The following is a 17,500-nucleotide window of genomic DNA, read 5'->3' on the forward strand; positions in this document are numbered from 1 at the left end:
TATTATATAGTAGTCATGCCTCAATGAAGTTATACTGTTTATCATGTTGTTGTTGTGTCTTTTGGCTATTCCCGGTTAGGGGTTGCCACAGCGGAATTCCAGTCCACTAATGATTGGCAGTAGATTTTTACGTACCGAATTGCTGGCTCTGACGCACAACCTTCAATGAAGGTACGCCCATTCACGCATGTCTCCACATAAAAGACGCTCTAGCTGAGAATCGAACAGGACAACGTCTTACTGTGAGGTGACAATGCCACTTTAAAATTAAATACTTAATGGTGTTGCAGTTATTAATGTGAACATGACATGGCAACATGCAATGCATACCTGGAGATGTTAAAGGGGTTTAATGGGTCCTGTGTGTTATTGTAGGTCAGAAGGCATGTGACAGGAATGCTTGTATTTGAGAATCTGGTTACAAAAAAAAAAAAACAAAGCCAAAGAAGTCAACCTTTCTCGATACAAATCCCTGCTGCAGGCATGTTACTCTACTAAACCATCATGCATTAGCCTCAGTTCATTCTGTATAACAGTTTACTGCTGGTTTATGATCCTTCTGTAACCTATTCCCTTAAAAAAAAGATGTTGAGACTAAGTCAGTTTGCTTATTTAATAAAGTCAAAGTCAAACGAAAAGGTAAAACAGATTACATATAACAACAGAGACAACTAGTGTTCTGAGGCATTTATTTTGTATAGCTGTTAATTCATTTCTAGCTGTGCTCCCTGAACAGAGAATTCTATTAGTCACAACTAAATCAAACATAGTTAAAATTTTCATTTCTGGGAAGAGCAGCTATTATTGTCAAACATTTAAATTTAGTATCACAATTTCTATGAAGAAAAGCCTAGTGATGCTTGCAATTATTTGTAGCAATGTCTGATCCTAAAACTTGCACTGCTTAGTTCTGAATGCACCAACGTCTTGTTTCATATTATGTTTCCTTATGCTATCTGACAGAATGTAAATAAGAACAGAATCACAACTGCACAAAGTTGCATCCTGTGTTGCTCACTTTGTTTCACTTTGGTTCACTTGGCTTTCTCAGTTTGACTTCTTAAGCATCTGGGAGACAAGGCACAGACATGAGTCACTGAAGGTTAAAGAAATTTTATTTCTGAAGTGAAGTGATGTATATATTGATGGAATTTAAATAACCATCTCCCATATGTCAAACAGCCTCCAACCATTAGGGGTTCACCTGGGTTGCAGTTTGACAACAAAGACACCGAAGATCCATATATTTGCTCTTGTTTAACTTAATGTAATAAAAAAAATCCAAGACTGCCATTTCATGTATGTTAATTTCTAATATCACCAACTACCCTGTAAAAGTACTTCCCCAGTGCTAAATCATGTGAATCTATTCCTGCTAGCATCATAGTTTGATCCTGCATTACAAAATATCTGATTTATGTTTATTTTGTACATGTTGCACTACAACTATGCCAGATTCTTGAAGAACGATAATTTTCACTGAGCAACAAAACAGAAGAAAACTGTCAGTATTGGGTATAAGCATAACAGACCACTGTTGTGCAGGAGGCAGAAAGAGTGAAATAAGATTGATTGACATTCTCTCGCTACAAATTCACTGGACTCTGTCTTTCTCTAATGAACTAGTAGTCCAAGACAAGGTGATATTGTTTCTAGCTTACATGTGACTAACAAACCCATCACGTACTATCTTTTCTGTCACAAAGAATTACTTGATATCATTTTTTCTTAAAATCTGAAACTCTGGGTACTAATCCTACATCGACTTTATGATTTTTGGACCTCAGATCTAAAATGCTACATTTTGTTAATGTGATAGTGTTCTTAAGCCATACTTCAAAAATCTATCTACATGTGTATATATTAGAGACATTACAGTAAGAGAAAGTTTGAAATAACTCATAAAATGAAAAATGGCAAAAATTAAACTGATTCAGAGAACCTGACTGCAGTTTCCAAATTAAGTTATAAATGAGCAGGCATATTTTTAAAAAAATAAATCATGCAACTATGTTTAACTATGAGCTGTGACAGCCATGGAGTTTATTTGAAATATATGTGTATGTTTGGGGGATAGGTAGTCAGTCATATTAAGATCATCTGAATTCTGATTTGACAATTCCTGCTTTATCCAGATTTACATTAAACACCTGCATGAGTACCGTTATGATTTCAAATAATGCTTTGTCAACACGGAAGCATTGTGAAAGCTTCACTGCATTAGCAATTGTGTTGTCCTGTATGCTGTTTTACTGTCTATGAAATTGAGTGACTCAGAGACAAAAGAAAATGTAAATATCTTTTACTATTATGTTTTTTCTTTTCTCTGAGTATATATGACCTTGTAGACCTTATGTTTATAGAAGGGAGGTGTTTGGGGTTTCAGGTAGAAGGGGGAACTGCCCCCCTGACATTTAGCAGTTCTCTGATACTTAGATTTACAAGCTTGTATGTTTGTATTATTTCAGTGTTTAGATGTTTTAGTTACACTATGTTGAGTCCCAGTTTTGTGATATTTGTTATTTTACAGAGATACTCCACTTCCATTAAATATTTTCTCTGCACATCTTGGTAAGCCAGGAATGTATGAAGGATATAGTTGATTTTTTGAGTCTTATTTCATCATCAGGATAGTGCTTCAAAACTATGAAACAGAAACTGTTAAAAAGACTGTCCTGCTGAAGTGGGAAACAAACCATCCATACCAGCTCTATCAATGTACTAAATATATCTTAGGCAAAATGGTAATTTCATTGAAGTGTTCCATCAAAGAATATCAAATACTACAAATGACAGATCATGACTTAGACTGTGCATAAATTTAAGGGTATGTGTCACATTTCTGAGTGTTGTATGAGAGAGTATTTCATATGCAAATACATGTACAACCATTTACCCTGTTTTACACAGCTCCAAAGGACTAAAGTCAATTTGTAAAAATGGGTTTGCTAATGAGTTACATAAACTAAATATCCGGGACACTGTGTCCCTATAATGTGGGGTATTCAGAAAGACAGCACACAGTGCAGTGTGCACCTCTGTTTGTAGCAGGGCTACTCAGTGAACTGGGATGGTGTAATGCAAAGACTACTGTAGTGCTCTAGGGCTACAAAGCCTAAAGCTAGTAACAACAGTGATCTACTACTGTAGTGCTCCAGTGCTACAAAGCCTAAAGCTAGTAACACAGCAGTGATCTACTACTGTAGTGCTCCAGTGCTACAAAACCTAAAGTCAGTAACACAGCAGTGATCTACTACTGTAGTGCTCCAGTACTACAAAGCCTAAAGTCAGTAACACAGCCGTGATCTACTACTGTAGTGCTCTAGGGCTACAAAGCCTAAAGCTAGTAACAACAGTGATCTACTACTGTAGTGCTCCAGTGCTACAAAGCCTAAAGTCAGTAACACAGCAGTGCTCTACTACTGTAGTGCTCTAGGGCTACAAAGCCTAAAGCTAGTAACAACAGTGATCTACTACTGTAGTGCTCCAGTACTACAAAGCCTAAAGTCAGTAACACAGCAGTGCTCTACTACTGTAGTGCTCCAGTGCTACAAAGCCTGAAGCTAGTAACACAGCAGTGATCTACTACTGTAGTGCTCCAGTGCTACAAAGCCTAAAGCTAGTAACAACAGTGATCTACTACTGTAGTGCTCCAGTGCTACAAAGCCTAAAGTCAGTAACACAGCAGTGCTCTACTACTGTAGTGCTCCAGTGCTACAAAGCCTAAAGTCAGTAACACAGCAGTGCTCTACTACTGTAGTGCTCCAGTGCTACAAAGCCTAAAGTCAGTAACACAGCAGTGCTCTACTACTGTAGTGCTCCAGTGCTACAAAGCCTAAAGCTAGTAACACAGCAGTGATCTACTACTGTAGTGCTCCAGTGCTACAAAGCCTAAAGCTAGTAACACAGCAGTGATCTACTACTGTAGTGCTCCAGTGCTACAAAGCCTAAAGCTAGTAACACAGCCGTGATCTACTAGACAATGCCTCGTGCAAACACAGCAGTGAGGGTGTGGTTTATGTAAATTAGGCATGTTCTACAACCCAGAGTCTTACTCCAGGATTAAAATCTCATAGTACAGTGATTCAAAGACAAACTCTACTACGCAGGGGATTGAGTGTGCTATTTTGAAGGATTCATTGATTGCTGTCTATGGAAACAGCTGGGCAGTTTAGCTCCACAGGATGCTAGTGTGTGTTTGTGTGTAATTGTGTTTCTGTAGATGTCGGTAAGGTAACAAAGTGTGGCTTTGTAAGAGGGGCAGTTGTGCAGTAGTTCCATCTGTTCTAGGTGCCCAATTCAGTGGCATGGAGAGGAGTCAATAATGCACTTTTGCTCCATGTGGCTCTTGTGTGTGTCTGTTCACTAGTTAGTTCCCCTAAACTACTGGAGTAGGGATGGCAGTGCTTTTAGTGTTACATAGTTTATCTTTCTGAATAGCCCCAATTTGTAAAGATACATTGTGGACTGTTGCTATTACAAAGTCAGAGGTGTTGTAATGCTACTAGTTACATTTTGCAGATACAGTAACAGAAGGGTTGTGAACATAGCAAAATATCATATCTTGTTTTAACGCTGGTGTGGTTCTGGAATTTGCTTACTCTACATTAAGCCATGTTGGAGTAAATAATGACCATCATATTTGAAAGGTGCAGCAAGCACAGATTCTGGCATTATTGTCCCCCGGTCGGTCTGCACAGAAGTGGATGTACCTAGTGTAATTGATGTGCCAAATTGCTGTGATGTCATATGCAAATGATGCATGATTGATTGCCATGCAGATTTTGACAGTGACATCATGCATTTATTGGTTGTTGATTTACATATCTGTCAATCACCCATGTAAATTTGTGAGTGTTCAATTAATTAAATGCTACAGGTGTTCAATGTAAGTTTTGAATGGAGATTGTGGTACAGTGCCAAATGGGAAATATACCATTTTCTTCAATGTATTGCGATTTTGGAGTTGGTATATTTAACTTGCGGGGGGGGGGGGGGTGTTGGGTGCAAAAAAACGTAAAAAAAAAATACTTGGAGTTATAGTGCTGTTTCTTTAGCATTAAGTAATTGTTGTGCCCTCTCGAGCTAACATGCCAAATACCAGATGAATATTCATGTGGTCGGTGAAGACATCAGCATAATTATTCATTTATTATTCAAACACATTACGAGTGTTGGGTGGTGGGCGGGGTTGAGGCGGGACTTGCTACTCCCCAGGGAGGTATTGTTTTATAACATCACCCAGATTCCCATGCAAAAAAAGTTTTTTAGATTTTACCTGCTTTATTTTTTCCCTAGTATTATACTTTTCTCTGTTCTTATTCTTCATTTGTTGTGCTATAGATGTTAGCTGATTTCAGTACACTTAAGCATTTTGCTTATTCTTTATTAGATGCATAATTTTACATTAATGTGTTGTATTATACATTTACTTTATACTATTATTAAAGTGTATTTTATTATTTTGTTTAATAAATGCAGCAATTCTGGCCAGCTTTTGTATTTTTTTATCCATAAATTCATTCATACTGTGTTAGTGTAAATCCCCTAATGTGTTGTTAAATGCCATTTGCTTAAATCTCCTTATTGGTTCTTTCTGTATTCAAATTTATTTATTTATTTTAATTACTATATATTGATTTTTTTCCACAATTATCTTTTTAGAGATACTAATTAGTTCACTGTTATATTGTTTTATTTGCAAAATGCTTAGCCTTTTAAGCAAATAAATATTCCATTTAATAAAAATAAATGTTCTGGTATAGTCTAAGTCAAGGAACATAGCAATTCAAATAGCTCTATAGGCAAACACATGAACTGGTTCCAAGGATTCATTAAAGGGCTTTGCTGAGGTATCTGAATGGTCAGAACTGCCATTCCACATATGAGAGTTGAATATATATGCATATGATTGCCACGGTGGTGCAGCAGTAGTGTTGTTACCTCACAGCAAGAGGTTCTCCCATTCGATTCTCAGCTGGAGTGCGGGGAGTGCCTTCTGTGTGGAGCCTGCATGTCCTCCCCATGGTTGGATGGGCGTTCAAAAGACAAGCGTAAATGGGCGTGCCTTAGTTGAAGGTTGGATGTTGAGCTGGCACCTCGGCATTCGTGAAAATCTACTGCCAATCATTAGCGGACCGGAGTTCCGCTGTGGCGACCCCTAACCGAGAAAAGCCAAAAGACAACAACAACATGTATAGTGACACTGTTGGGCAATGTGTGGCCCATGTTACATTAGAAAGTCCACCCATGAGGGAATACTCCATGTCATTCTGTTACCACATCTCTCCAACATCTACAGATGTGCTTCATGTATATTTAAAGATGCAGACAAGTGAATACTGCTGTGAATGCATGAGAGGTGTGCATTTGTCACTGTTATATGCCAAAAGCACAGGGACCTGTACCAGCACCTGCTTATACCTCTTTTCTGTAGATGTGCCCTGCTGAAACAGGGTCACAGTTCCAATGGCACGCCTGAGACATCAGTGGCACTTGTGTGCTGACTTATATGATGTCCTTACCATCCTGCTATCAGGCACTACATGACTCAATCTGTATCACAGACACCTTTAGGATTGTTATTAGTCTACTGGGAAAAGTGGAGGACAACAAAATGCACTTCTTATAAATCTAAGTGTGTTTGGTGACAGTGAGACACTTATTATGTACAACGATATTGCTTCTTCAGCTTATCTTTTCAATATTTATATTTAAATTTACATCAAGAAAATTATTTGACTTTCTAAACCTGTAGTACATCTTTTATTTAATGCTGGACTTCATCCTGGCAGCAGGAAAAGGTATACCAGTGCAGAGACTGCCTGTAAAAATGCTGAACTGTTTGAATGGTGAACAACTGTGACATGGAGTTCATGCATTCTGCTTATTTTTACATAAGAGCAACTTCTTTTCTCCTTCAGATGTATAAATTGAGCTCATTTGTATATTAGGTGTCCACTAATATCTTACCTTGACAGTTTATACTTAATAAACCTACTTCTTATAAACACTTTGCAACATAGTACTTGCATCTAGAGTGACAGGTATAATAAGGTAGCTACGTTATCATATATCCAGCTCTAATCTTACTGTTACATGTCCAAATTCCATGTTTTTAATTATTTATTTGGCATAGTATTCCTACATTCTTTTCACTTTCTCTTATTACATCTTAATAACTTCTACAGTGTGGCAGAAGGAAATGGGGCTTAACACTGCCCACCATCCATAACCTTACTATATAGTTGTGCTTTTTTATACCTCACTGATTTATCTACTAGTCCATACAGGAATGCTTCCTGTTGATATACTGATTGCATCCACAATATATTCTATGTATGTGTGTGTGTGTGTGTGTGTGTATTTACACACACACACACACACACACACACACACACACACACACACACACACACACACACACACACACACACACATATATTGCATCAGGCAAATATAAACAGTACATGCATTATGTTTCATGCTATTCCACCTTGCAGCTATTGTTTGGATACCAAACAGCTGCCAGAAAAATGAGAGACAGACAGATGAATATTGCCCTAATCAGTACAAGTGGGCTTTAAAAATAATATTTCAGTGTTACACTGTAAGAGTAGCAGTATCTAAAGTTTGATAGAAAGAGTAATATGTGTTAAACATGTCTGTATTATTCACATTCTGCTTTTGCTATCTATCGGATGTAGATTTCCCAGTAAATCATTCACTGAGATTTGTTTAATGTTTCAGTCAGTCTCCTCCTAGTATGTTGAATGTGATGCCACCATATGTTGTCATAAAAATCATCACAATTCACAACATCATGAAACAAAGGTACTGGGAGGTTAACACAGCAGAAAGAAGTATTTTCAGAAGATTTCTACATATATTGTTTTTACACCGATGACATAAATCTTGTAAAGCAACCCTGAATACAAATAAACATACTGTTTAATATATTACAATAAAGTGTTATTTATTAAAGTTTGTGACATGCTAATTAGCATGTTAAGGTTTGTTCACATAGAGAAGCTTAGACACTGATGACAGATGAGAACCTCATGGCCTAACAAGACTGACTTATCTAGTCAATAAACTTCAAGGCCTAGTTAATCAGAGGCCTGTATCTTCACCATTCCCTTCCCCAAGGACTCATTTATGCTTGTTCTCTGTGTTCTCATGTAGACCATTCCATGCACACATTGCTCTTTTTGAAAAAAATATTCTGAGTTTAATCCCGATCCATTCAGACAAAGCCTGCTATAAAAAAAACTGACATTTCACTCCTTATAGGTAATTCCCCTTTGACAAGAATGCAGTCTGTTCAGATAAGTGATTTTGTGTAAGATGGCTGCCGACTACATTATAGATAGTCATTTGCATTACTCAGTTAATTAGTAAACAATATTAATTCCTAGTACTATGAATCCACTACTTTTCAAAAGCAGAAAAACTTCATTGATAAAAAATCTCCAGAAGGCATTTTCCTTTCATTTCTGCAGTCGTGAACTCTCCTCCACCCACCCACCCACACAGCTCTACCGTGGGTTATTCCCAGATGATATGGTAGCTAGTGTTTGCACAGGTTGTTTCTATATGCAGTACAGCAGATGGAAGAACTTTTATCCATGCTAATTAAACTCGGCGAAAAGCTCGTTTTTATCCTTCACATATTTTCAGCATGGATACATTTGCATAGTAATCTTGTGCTAATTATAAGCTGGGTGTATACTTATGTTTCAAATCACATATGGCATCCGTCAAGGAAAGGTTTGTTATTAGATGCTACATTCTGTGTATAGCAATGCTTATTTTGTTGCCTTTTCACTTTGCTTCTTATATTTGCCAATATAAGTCAACGTCAAGGAACATCAAAGACGACATGATTGTGTATGGAGATCATCTGGACATTGTGCTGAATTCTGCAGCTAGAGTCCTTACTGGCAGGTTCCAGATACTGTTATATTACACCTGTCTTGTGGTCCATGGTTGGCTGTCTGCCACGTACAGAATCACATTTAAAGGTTTTGCGATGGTGTTTAGAAAACACTACATGATCAAGGATTTCTGGTGTGAAGGGGTGTTTAGCGCCTTAATGTCCTTCTCGGGCCTTATGCACAGCCACCTTAGAGTTGCTTGTGACTCATTCAAATTGATTAACTGAATGATACCTAATACAATTCCTCTTTATAATCTCAGTCCTTTTAGCATTCAGTATCCTATACCACCAGAATAGGTTGATTGTTTTTAGAAAAGCTTAATCCAGATGACTATGCATAGTGTAGTATGTCTGAGGGAATACATTACAGCTGCATTCATGCAGTTTCATAGCAAGTAAAATATGACATATCACACGTTTTTGTGCAGCCACATACATTCTTGCTCACCGCAGGATAACACCAACTTTGTAAAGAAAGTCCAAGAAAGTTTGGGGATATTAAGCTGAAGAAGTCGACATGTTCAATTACTTAAAAATGGCAATGACCATTCATTCAAAGGTTGTTGTACTCCATTCTAGAAGAAATAATAGTTTCAGGGATGGAAAAAGAATACAGTTTGTTAGTGACTGTCTTGAATGGTTACCTTATCGCCAACAATGGATATGAATGCAACCAAAAATAAAACGGTGAGAAATCATGGAAGTCTTAATCTGGGAGTTCAGGTCAGATAAGCAAAGACGCATTAAGTTAACAGAAGTACACAGGCATCACCCACATGAAATTTGTAAAGATGTTTCAAACTGCTGTAGCCTTTAAAGCAACTTAGAAGAAAAGCTGTCAGAAATGTACTTGTCTACTAAGATAGAATGCTCACTGCTACAGTTTCCTTTGCAGCTTTGGGGTGCAGTAGATGGGTCAAGAGCATATTAAAAAATGCTGTAGGTTTGATGGTGCATGTGTCCTTTTCATTTCTGCAGTTAGAATTGGACAGGCATGACAATCCACAGGGAGACTGCATCATGACAGTAAGCACAGAGCAAAATATACCAACCAAGAACAACAGCATAAAAATTGTAAGGTTTCCACTGCTACAATGACTGTCTTAATGGCAATTTTATTACAAGAAAATCGCTAACTAATATCTGTTTACAACCTTTTTAACTACACGGTTCACTAATCTAAATATCACAGCACAGAAGTAAGAAGAGAAACAGTGTACAACACAAAACTACTCACATTTGTAAAAATACACAAAAATAGAATAAAGGCATGAGTAAAACCTCCTTCATAGGTATTTTAATTAAATGATTTAACACTTTTGTCGTAAAGTAGAAGTCACTACAGTTGAAAAAGCTAAATCTTTTGATTAAAGTACCTGTGAAAGAAGTTTTACTCACATTTTTACTTTGTACAAAGAATTAAATTGCAAGAATGCAACTTACTTGATTGATGTGAGGTTTTAAAAATTCTGTCTTGTTGACTTAGTTGTCCCTTGGGCTGTTATGGGAAACACAGGTCTGTATTCCTAGAATTTATTAAAATAAATTAAAAAAAAAAAGGTCAGTGCTAGTAACAAATAAATGTTTTAGCAGAAGAACTGCAAAATACAGCATAAAGAGAGAATGATGCATGGCAGTCTATATACATTACATGCGGTAGTTTGCAAATATCTGAGAATGAAGTCATGGGGGATCCTCTGCATTTATTTCAGAACATGTGTGTGTTGAATTTGCCAAACACACACACACACACACACACACACACACACACACACACACACACACACACACACACACACACACACACACACACACGTACATGCGCACACACAGAAAACACTAAGCATTAAATTTCAATTCACTGAAAGTAAGATAAGACACAAAGAAAACATAGTCCCCATACAGTAGGCAAATGGAGGATAAAGAAATCAAACCATGTTTCACTAACAACTCTGAGCCGTAATTCTTAGTACTAACTTCTACTGTGATTAAGAATTACCAATTCTAAGAACTTTATTAATCAAAAAGATGTGCCAGTTGTGATTGGGTCTTATCTACATTTGTTTTCGGACTTTACTATCATCAGAAACTACATAATCCATTCAAAAACTTTTCTTTGCAAATAGTCACATTATATTTCCTGCTAAAAGTCACTGCATAAATATTTTCAGAATTCCCTTACTAACTTCCTAATATTGGTTGTTAAGTAGTTAAATGTGAGAGGTATCCTGAAAGTGAAAACTTGCAGTTATTGCATTCTTGAAGTTCTATAAAAAAAGCCCAGTTTATAAATCTGGATAAGGTAAAAAACTACCAAAGATGTAACACTATTTATAAAACAGATTTTGTGTTCAGTATTTTAACTTTTCTTACTAATTAGAACTAAACTGTCAACATCCTCTTCTGTGAACTTATCTCTCAAACAACAGGAATGAAATGCCCACTGAAGTAAACTGTTGCTACTACACCACTAAAAGGACATTGTGTAGCTTTGCTGAGATAGTGCTTAGTTCACAAGAGTGAAACCATGTAGGTGATTTACTAAGGGTTTTTCTAAAGGCTACACATCAAAACCTCTCAAATGTAAATGTTGCCAGGTCTGGTGTGTAAAGATCAAGGGATGGTAAAATGAATATCAAATACAATGTAACACCAGTCCATTAATCTCAAAGAAAGGATGACGGCTTTCTTTATTAGTGGTACCTTGCAGTAGAACGCATGTAATAATGTCAATCTCAAGGATACAGCTGTGAGCATCTCCTGACACAAATGTATACTTTTATCCTGTAGTAAAATGTGGGGTAAAAACAGAATAGCAAGATATCCCACTTTCTTCAGCCTAAATGGAAATGTGGGTTGAAAGCTGAGATGAGGCAAACAGGAAGATCTTTTACTAACTAACTCAATGGATTTGCCTCTGACCTTGCTAAGGTAATATTAATGTTCATTCTTTGCTTTATGAAACCAGAAATGACAGATATTTTTAGAAAAGTATCAAGATTTCCAAAATATTTCCTTGTTTACTAAACAACTTTATTTGTACATGCAACAATCAAATGCAACACTGACTATAATACACACACACACACACACACACACACACACACACACACACACACACACACACACACACACACACACACACACACACACACACACAATATATTACCATCCATTCTGCATAACTGAACATGGTGTAACAGTACACTACCTTAACAGTATAGAATAAATATATTTCCTGGTACCTTGCTTCAAAACACCCCTGTTTTAGTTGTCCCCAAGTTGACATTCCTCAATACTTATTAAGTTCACAGCCATTTTGGGTATTATTCTGCATAAATACAAAAACAGAGCCAATGGACTGGACCACACTTTTTTAACAACTTTTCCATTGAACTGTAAACTAAGGGTTTTTAGAAAATATCACTGACAGTTGAATTCCAAAATATTTATGTAAGTGTTAACTGAGAGTGTAATCTGAAAACTATAAGCTTCTAAACAAAACATGAGCAGTTTTACTCTCTAAAATCTAAAAATCTGCCTTGAGTAGACAGTTTCGTATAGAGGACAGAATGAACACATTAGAAACAGGTTTATTTGTCCTCTTGTGTTCCTATTACCATTGAGCTTCCCCTTCCAATTGTTCTACTGACCAGTCTGCACTCCCTGGGTTCATTTTATGAAGGGGGCTAAGACTAAGAGTGCCAGAAGCAGCAGTGTCATTCTGAGGAGGATCAGAGGTGTTCATTGCAGCCCTGACTACCTGCACCTTCTCAGTATCATCCAAGGAGTTGGTATTTGTGATAAACTGGCCCTGCTTGTTTTGTAAACAAGAATATTTCTGTGATTATCAATTTCCAGTGGATACCTACAACTGACACTGCTGGTGTAGCATGAGTTAACTGGGCCATAGTCAAGATTTTATCCTAGTAAGCCAGATCAGTTGCCTCTGTGACAGAAGTTTCAGAAATAATATAATATAAAAGTTATGTAAAGATACATTGGTAAGGGATGCCAGTTCATGTAAATCAGAATTTGACATGATAGCAGCTTTTACAGCTGGTTGATTCTACATCTGTGGATGTATAGATAAGAACAAATAGATGAGGCGTACTGCATGGTGTATGTATATGTACAAATACATAATTAACAGAGTCAGCAGCTTCTCTGAATTCATCTTTATTTGCTTTTTGTCAAGTAGCTACCAAAGGCATTGATGAGGAAATATTGAAAATTGATGGTATACTGAAGCAACCATCCACAACTGTGTGTGATTATATCAGGATTTACCCATGGTTGGTGTGGTTTCATCATGAGAGTGAAGCCTGAGTGATTAAACAAAGCCAACCATAGGCAAATCCTGATATACTAATACACTTTATTATTGCTGTTTTACAATTACATTATTTAATAAATAAACTGCTTAACATTTCTTAAAGGAAAACGCCACCTCAGAACTCAAAAAACATGTTTTTTTTTCATTCTGTCTTTATTTTCTGAGCCATTTTAATGCCTCAAAATTACTCAAAGTGCTTATTTTACAATTTTAATGTGTTTCCCTCAAAATGGCAGATTATGGGGCCTGCCTTGGCAATGTGATCATGTTTTCTTGCTTTCATTGCTTCTTCCCAGAATACATTTCAAGTCCTCTTTAAATGAGTCATGCTAGACATAAGGAAGTGGTGTTGTTTTCTCATGCCATTAAGATATATTAGCAGGACTGTGAAGCAATGTCATCTAAACACACCTTTTGTAACAGAGCTGCTTAAATGTTTTCCCTGACTGAGCCTCATTTATGTGTCTGCCAGAGCTTGTTCTCATAGGTTCATAGGTAGATACTTGGCTATCTGCCCTAGGGCATTTATAAGCCTAGCCAGAGTCTATTTGGTTTCCGCCTCCCTATTAGATTAGCCTACCATGCCTCTGTAAAGTAGGTCACAGAAGGTACCCTTTTAAGATTAGTTTACTGTGCCTCTGTCTAGCAAGGACACAGAAAAGATCCCAGGGGTGAATTTGCGATTTCCCATCCACGCGTCTAGATTTCGTTTGAAGAGGGTCAGTGAGGGGCTATGTCTAACATGAACTGGGATTCTATTCCAGAGTGAGGGGAGCCTCTGGGAAATGAATCTGCCCCTCCAGCATGTCCTATTTATTTTTGTGCTGAGGTTTAGGTCCCTGGAGCGTGCAGCTCTAAGGGACTTGGATTTTTTGAGGTGGAGCATGTCCATTAATTCTGGGTTTGACATGGCCTTGTTCGTCAGGCATACATAGCCTCTGAGTAGGCGGAAAGCAAATAAGTAGAGCTGGAGTTTCTTTAGTCGAGCTGCATAGGACATCTGTTTGTAGCCCATGATCCTCTTGGCGAGGTACTTTTGGGGTCTCTCCAGTTGCTGCAGGTGTCGGGTAAGGTACATCCCAAAAGGGGCATTGTATTCAATTATGGGCCTGATGAGTGACGAGTAGAGGGGCACAATGACCTCTCTTGATCTAGATGTGAACCCTTTTGTGATAAGGTGGGCTACATAGAAGGTCTTTCTAACCAATTTGGCAATGTGATTATCAAAGGAGAGATTACTATCTACGTTGGTCCCCAAATCTCTAATTACTTCTTCCGTACTTAATGGATTACCACCTATGTGGTAATTTGTGGGCACCTTGTTTTTCCCAAAGGGGATGACTATGCACTTTTTAGCATTTAGCTTGAGGCCGTGGCTCTGGCACCAAGCATCCGTCTCTGTGAGACCCTTTTGGAGGATGCTTGTGTCAGCTGGAGATTCGATTATGGCCCCCAGTTTGCAGTCATCTGTGAACTTTGTCAGCCATAATCCCCCCGTGTTAGCCTGAACCTCAGAGAAGTATATACCGAACAAGAGAGGTCCCAGAACTGAGCCCTGTGGGATGCCACTTGTAACTGGTTTGGATTCGGACATGGCACATGTGATTCTGACCATGTGGGTTCCATCTCTGAGCCAGTTTGCAACCCATCTTGTGATATAGGGGTTGATATTTAAGCTGGTAAGCTTATTTATGATGCCCGAATGGAGTATTGTGTCGAAGAATTTTGCAAGGTCCAGGTAGGCTGTGTGGACTACCTTGCCCTCATCTATTGCTTTGATAACTGTTTCAAAGAAATCAACTAGGTTTAAGAGGCAAGATCTGCCCTTAACAAAGCCAAATTGGGTAGGGTCCAGTGTCTGGAAGCTCCCAATGTCTTTGTTTATGAGTTCCATGATAATACGCTCCATAGCTTTACAGACCAGACTAGTCAGGCTTATGGGGCGATAGTTTCCGGGGTCCGTTGTGGCACCACCTTTGTGGAGTGCGACCACTGTAGCTGTATGCCATTCTTTGGGTACATATCCTGTAGTAAGGCTAAGTTTGAACAGTGACTTAATGTGAGGGTTCAGTTCTTCTTGGAGCTCATGTAAGACACAGCCTGGGACACCGTCCGGTCCCATAGATGCTGTGTTTTTTGCTTTGGAGAGGGCAGCTTTCACCTATGCATCTGTGATGTCAGGGAGGTTACATTCAGTTGGGATAGGCATTTGCTCCTTTGGGGGGGAAGGGGGGGGAGTTTGTGCTGAATCTGTCTGCCAGGATGTTGGCTATGTCTGTAGGTTCAGTATATTTTGTACCATTATGCAACAATTCAGAGCATATCTGGGAGTTTCCGCCCATGTTTCTGACATAACTAAAGAAGGCCTTGTGACTATCTTTAGTGTCTAGGGAAATTTTTCTTTCGAAGCTGGCTTTTGATGATTTTATGAGGGATCGAAGTTTCTTGCTAATACTGATCAGAGATGCCTTCCCTTTTTGGGATTTTGCTCTGTCATGTAGTAGCTTCCTCCTTCTGTTGTATAGCTTATTTATGGCCAAGATCCACCAGACCGGTCTCCTGTTTTTGGAGGAGTGAGTCTTGGTTTTATTTGGGATAGCACGATCCATTCATTCCTGTAGGTGCTCATAGAATGCATTTGTAAAGGATTGTGCGGATTGGACTGTATTATCCTCTGGCCCAGGGGCTTTGAAGGATTCCACCTCAGTCTTGAGAAATGCAAAGTTGGCTTTTGAGAAATTCTTTACAGTGATTTCCTTGGCTGGGGGTGGGGACGAGATATGGATGTCCAGGGAAATTTGTTTATGGTCTGATCTTACCAATGAGGGGTTTACCTCTGGTGTGGAACATAGAGTCCCCATGCTGGTGATGACCAGGTCCAATATGTTGTTCCCTCTTGTGGGAGTGGTGACCAGTTGTTCCATTGCGTTAGAGTTTATAAATTCAAGGAACCGTTGGGCGAGGGTGTTTGGGCTTGAGTAGTTTTCCCAGTCAATGCTTAGGTAGTTGAAGTCACCCAATAACATAGTGTTTGGAGAGACCTTCATATTCTCTAGTGTTCTTAGGAATGCCAAGTGGGGTTCCTGTAATAGGGAGGGTGTTCTGTAGCAGGCTACAAACTGAAAGGCAGTTTTGCCCGCTGTTAGTTGCACATGGATGGTTTCCAATGCTTCGTGCAGTACCACTAACCTGGAGGTGTAGGTATCTTTGATGAATATAGATACTCCCCCTCCTTTTGTGCTTCGGTCTGAGTTTTGGGGCCAAAACGCATGGTATGAGTTATAACCTGGTAGTGCTGGGGTGCTCTCAGGAGCCTTGAACCAGGTTTCTGTTACTGCACAGACATCGATTTTCTCCATACTGTGGAGAGCCTCAAGTGCGTGCATCATGAGGTTTAGACTTCTGGCATTGAGTAGCATTACCTTTAGTTTTTTATTTGCCTCATAAAATAGCTGTTAACTACTTCCAGCAAAAGAAAGCATATAAATAGCAGGATTTTGTAAAGGGATTATTTTGTATTTCTAAAATAATTGAAAGACCTTTCACATTCTCATGCTGAGATGTGAAAACTCTCACTGCAGTAAATGGTCCTTGCTGTACATTTACAGGTGACAAGTAGTAGGACTCCAAACTAAGTCTGTCTTCCACTTCCGAATGCCTTCAGTGGGGAGGTTTTTTTTTCTCTCTCACGAATGATGCAGAATTAACATGTGTTTTACTAGTTCCTTAATTATTTCTATCATGTTCACCCCCCTCTTTTTTATTTTATATTTATTTATACTTTGGTAACCAGGAAAGTGAACTGGTCCCAGGACCTGGTTCAGCTACAATTCGAGCTACATTGACAAAAATAATAACAAGTAATAAGTGCACTTAGCAATACAAAAAAAATACCACCATAAAGACATTGACAAAGATTGCATGTGCAACACATAGCCAATGTGTGACAGTGAATAAGTAAAACATTAAGCAACATTTACTAGAATGTATACATTAATAATGCTTAACTCTACTATGTTAAGTTTATTATAAATAACGAACTGTATGCACCCATATTGCATATACACACATACACACACACACACACACACACACACACATATATATATATATATATATATATATATATATATATATATATATATGTGTGGGTCTACTATGGTTGATTGAAAACTCACTTGATTGAAAATGAAATTACTAGGACCACTTCACTGAAAGCTCACTTC

The 17,500-nt window shown here is 38.2% G+C and overlaps 1 protein-coding gene across 5 annotated transcripts in view; it reads right to left on the bottom strand.

The window, feature by feature from the left end:
* The window catches only part of L1CAM (L1 cell adhesion molecule), a 2,005,704-nt gene that overhangs the window by 1,475,538 nt on the left and 512,666 nt on the right, over positions 1–17,500 (bottom strand). For all 5 annotated transcript variants that reach the window (XM_044080361.1, XM_044080360.1, XM_044080358.1 and 2 more), the window contains exon 2: positions 10,382–10,464. The gene's annotated coding sequence lies outside the window, so the exon portion shown is untranslated. The remainder of the gene's footprint in view (positions 1–10,381; positions 10,465–17,500) is intronic.

Source organism: Protopterus annectens, chromosome 8.part0 (genome assembly GCF_019279795.1).
Source record: "Protopterus annectens isolate FY-2018-M chromosome 8.part0, PAN1.0, whole genome shotgun sequence".
In the NCBI taxonomy this organism is placed as follows: Eukaryota; Metazoa; Chordata; order Ceratodontiformes; family Protopteridae; genus Protopterus; species Protopterus annectens.